The sequence below is a fragment of the Cebus imitator genome, unplaced genomic scaffold (assembly GCF_001604975.1).
Source record: "Cebus imitator isolate Cc_AM_T3 unplaced genomic scaffold, Cebus_imitator-1.0 Scaffold135, whole genome shotgun sequence".
NCBI classification, from domain to species: Eukaryota; Metazoa; Chordata; class Mammalia; order Primates; family Cebidae; genus Cebus; species Cebus imitator.
In genome coordinates, this window is record NW_016107450.1 from 460,531 (window position 1) to 464,879 (window position 4,349).

Genomic DNA, 4,349 nt, shown 5'->3' on the forward strand with positions numbered 1-4,349 from the left:
ATATTGATTCTGCAGCATCACAGTCGGAGTTTCTCAGTTCTAAGATACTCTAAAAGGATTTGTTGCCACCTTTCAGGAATTCACAGCAAGGTGGAAGTTGAGGCACATGTTAATTTTCTGAAATGGTATCTTCGACATAGAAGTACCCAAATCGACCAGGCTTTTGGCATCTTTTCCTTTGGTATATATTTTGTAATAGACCATCAATGACAATTGAAAGAAACAGTCATTGAGCACCTACCACGTGCCAGGTACTATGTTCTGTGCTTTATATTTATCATCTAATCTTTTGTAATTTTTATCTGCATTTCAGGAAAAAAAGGAAATAAAACGGATAGGTAATGTGCCCCAATTCTTTTTAATAGTGCACAGGACAGAAAATAAAATGCAAGTGTATTTGACTTGCAACTTTTTTTTTTTTTGACATAAAGACAAACTTTATTGAGCCCCTCATCACTAGTTCTCTTTCTCCTGCACAGTCTTGGTTCCCCGGAGACATTCAGTTCCACCGGCAGCTATGAGACCCACTTTGCGGCCAGCTGAGGCATCTCTGTGGATGGTGGAGGGCATGCCGATGTGATGGTGGTTGCCACCTTCAAATGGATGCTCCACAGGGTTCATGGCCACACCCCGTACCCGTGGCCAGCAGTTCCTCTTTGTCTTATATTTGTGGTAGGCCCGGCCACACTTCAAGATGGGTTTTTCAGTTCGGCCACTCCAGCTACCACACCAACCACAGATCTGTTGGCTGAGGAGATAACCTTCTCGGAGCCAGAGGGCAGCTTCACACGGGTCTTCTTGGTCTCAGGGTTGTGGGAGAAAACAGTGGCATAGTTCCCTGATGCCTGGGCCAGCTTGCCACGGTCTCCAGGCTTCTCCTCCAGGCAGCACACGATCGTACCCTCAGGCATGGTGCCCACAGGGAGCGGATTGCCAGTATTGAGCGGGGCCTTCTTGCTGCAATACACAAACTGGCCCATGTGAATGCTCTCGGAGGCAATGAACAGCTCTGCCCCCTTCTTAAACTGGTAGAGATTCCGGAAGACCACCTTGGCGAGGGGCGCGCCGCGGCTCAGGTCGTGGATGATGTCCTTCACGATGCCCTTGATGTAGCCGTGCCGGCTCGGCAAAATCCACTGCGCGCAGGCACGCGGCGCCCTTACCGTGCTTCACGTGCGCGCAGAACACAGACCCGGCGCCCTTCCTCTGTCCATGGATCACACGGCCCTTGGCGATGAGTCCTGCTCACAAGCGTGGCTGAAAGAGAAAAAAACCGACTTGCAACGTTTTGTATTACCCACACAAATAGATGCTTTTAGAAAATCTGACACAGTACTTTGAAAAAAACTACACCAAAAAAATCAAATCTTAAATTCTTAATTCTAAGTTGCTATAAGGCATTAACTTCTGAATTGTTTATGTTGTGGAAATCCTACCTTTAAGATTTGGGATGTCTTTTTCAAACACAGAAAGAGTGTTGTGATTTGGCAAGCAGCATCTGCTTCCACCAGTGAGTCCTAGATTCCATATCACAATTGATCATTGAGGGGCAGACTATTTTCTCATAGAAACAGCTTTGTCATTGGTGGTTGCATTCCTGAGCTACATTCTCAGCACCAAATAAATCAAAGGAAGAAGCAGTGATAAAAACAAACATACGCCTTAGTAATTTTGAATAGCCAAATTGTGTCTTACAGCCTATAAAATGAACCCAATTTTTCAAGAGCTGGTCCCCAGTGTACTCTCATAAATGCTACATATAGCATATACAACATACAAGTCTGGAGTCTCATAAAATGAACCCAAAATTAACATTCTAGCCATAATATATACATATATTAAACATTTAAATTATAATTTTGCTTGCATTTTATAATTTTAGAAGAATTTTAAAAGATAAATTAACCCTAATACTCTAAACTGACTACTAAGTTATCAAGTAGGTTGATCAGGGAAGTGCTATAAATGTAATGTATCTGAATATGCTCAAGATTTTGGAAATAATTTGACAGGAAGATCGCAGTGGAGGAGAGATAAATATGTGTACAACTTGAATGTCAGTAATTATCACTGCAACAAATACTGATTGAGTGTTGTGCATGGTGTTACTCTATCTGCATTACTTTATTTAATCCTCACAAGAAAATTTATGAATAAGGCATTGGTTTTACAATTAGTTTAAGATGAAGAAACTGACAAGAGTTAAATAACTGTCTAAGGACGCACATAGGTAGGAGATTAAAAAGCAAGGATAAAGGCCAAGTTATTGACTGTAGAGTCTTTTCTTCCCCAAATAATAATGACTCACTTTCCTTTTTTTTTTTTTTTTTTTTTTTTTTTTAACAAATATTTTTTTTTTTTTTTTTCTTTTTTTTTTTTTTTTAGAGACCAAGTCTCCCTATGTTGACCAGGCTGGTCTTGAACTCCTGAGCTCAAGCGATCTTCCCACCTCGACCTCCCAAAGTGCTGGAATTACAGTCATGAGCCATGACGCCCAACATGACTCACTTTCTTGCGCACTTCTCTGTGGTAGGTACTACTGTGAGTTCATTACATGTTGAGTCATCTAATCCTTACAAGTCTTGTGAAGTGGGTACTATTATTATCCTCATTTTACAGTTGAAGAAAGAAAGCATAGGTAAGTTCACATGTAATTAGCAGAGCAATCATTCCTAAAGAGTACTAATTACTGATCAAAAGCAACCAGAGAGAAGGTCTCTAATGCCATGCCACAGTGGTCTGTCTCTGCTATAAGCTTTTCATTCAAAATTTACTTGGCTAAAGACTATGATCTACTGCCCAAATATGAGAAAGCATAAATTTTTGGGGGATAACTAATATGCTGAATGGCAGAATCAGGGTCCAAAAATATCCCAGTGGACTAGATGTAATTGTGAGAGAACTAAATAAAGTCCTAAACAGGTCCAAAAGCCAGTTGCACAGATAGATCAATTGGAGGCTAAAGTGATACATGTAAAAGAATTGTAAAGTGTTTAACTGACGGATAATGTGGCTCAAGTAATGGATGACAACTGAGTATAATCACTAGATGCCCACCCCGCCCCTGCACAGGCATGCGCGCGCACACACACACACACACACACACACAGGCACACATATCTTTTGAAGATTAAAAATAAGAATGTCTTCTGAGACTAAAATGAAAAAATAAGTAATAGATTAGAGCAAAGACAAAATTACTACGGACAGAAAGCTTATGTGAAAGAGTATAGCCATCTGTAGGACGGTTGGTCAATAACTAAAGCGAAGACACAAGTCACAAAGGCAAAGGGGAAAAGGATTCTTTTCAGTGTGTGAACGCATGGTTCTTGTGACATGTTTATCTTTGTATTAGAGATGGACGTAGCACACTACCATAGAAGATCAACATTACTGTTGTTGGCACATTCCAATCTTTAGGAGAAATTTAAAGACACCTGACTCTATCCTTAGAAGAGAAGCACTTGGATATTTCTGAGCTATAGTCTTGGGTGCTGCAGGGAGTGAGAGGGTTAACTGAGATACAGTGAGCTAAGACTTTAAAAGCTACTGTGGTTCTCAAGCAACATTGTATGTTTTCATCTTGTATGTAAGAAATTGCAAAGAATCTACAAAAATGTATCATACTAGTGTGTTTAATGAGCATCAAAAGAATAAGATACTTAGAAACAAATTAGACAAGAGAAGGGCAAAATTCTGCTAAGATAAATTTAAAAGGACTTATATAAAATGGGAGAAATATGATGTCCACGGGTTGGAAGAGTCAATACTGTTAAGATGACAATTTCCCAATATTGACCTATAAATTCAGTGTAAGCTGGATGCGGTGGCTCAAGCCTGTAATCCCAATATTTTGGGAGGCCAAGGCTGGAGATTGCTTGAGGCCAGCCTGGGCAACATAGTGAGATCCCATCTCTACCAAAAAATAAAATAAAATAAAATAAAATAAAATAAAATAAAATAAAATAGCTGGGTATAGTTCCATGTGCCTGTAGTCCTAGCTACTCCAGAGGCTGAGGTGGGAGAATCCCTTGAGCCCAGGAGTTTGAAGTAGCAGTGAGATATTATATGATCATGCCACTGCACTCCAGCCTGGGTAACAGAGCAAGACTCTCAAGAAAGAAAGAAAGAGAGAGAGAGAGAGAGAGAGAGACAGAGAGAGAGAGAGAGAGAGAAAGAAAGAAAGAAAGAAAGAAAGAAAGAAAGAAAGAAAGAAAGAAAGAAAGAAAGAAAGAAAGAAAGGGAGAGAGAGAGAAAAAAAGAGAGAGAGAGGAAGGAAGGAAGGAAGGAAAAAAGAAAGGAAGGAAGGAAAAAAGGAAAGAAAGAAAAAGAAAGAAAGAAAACTAAAC

At 40.1% G+C, this 4,349-nt stretch overlaps 1 pseudogene; it reads right to left on the reverse strand.

Moving 5' to 3' along the window:
• Positions 1 to 424: 424 nt before the first annotated feature.
• LOC108313213 lies at positions 425 to 2,489 on the reverse strand (annotated as a pseudogene).
• Between the last annotated feature and the right edge of the window lie 1,860 nt (positions 2,490 to 4,349).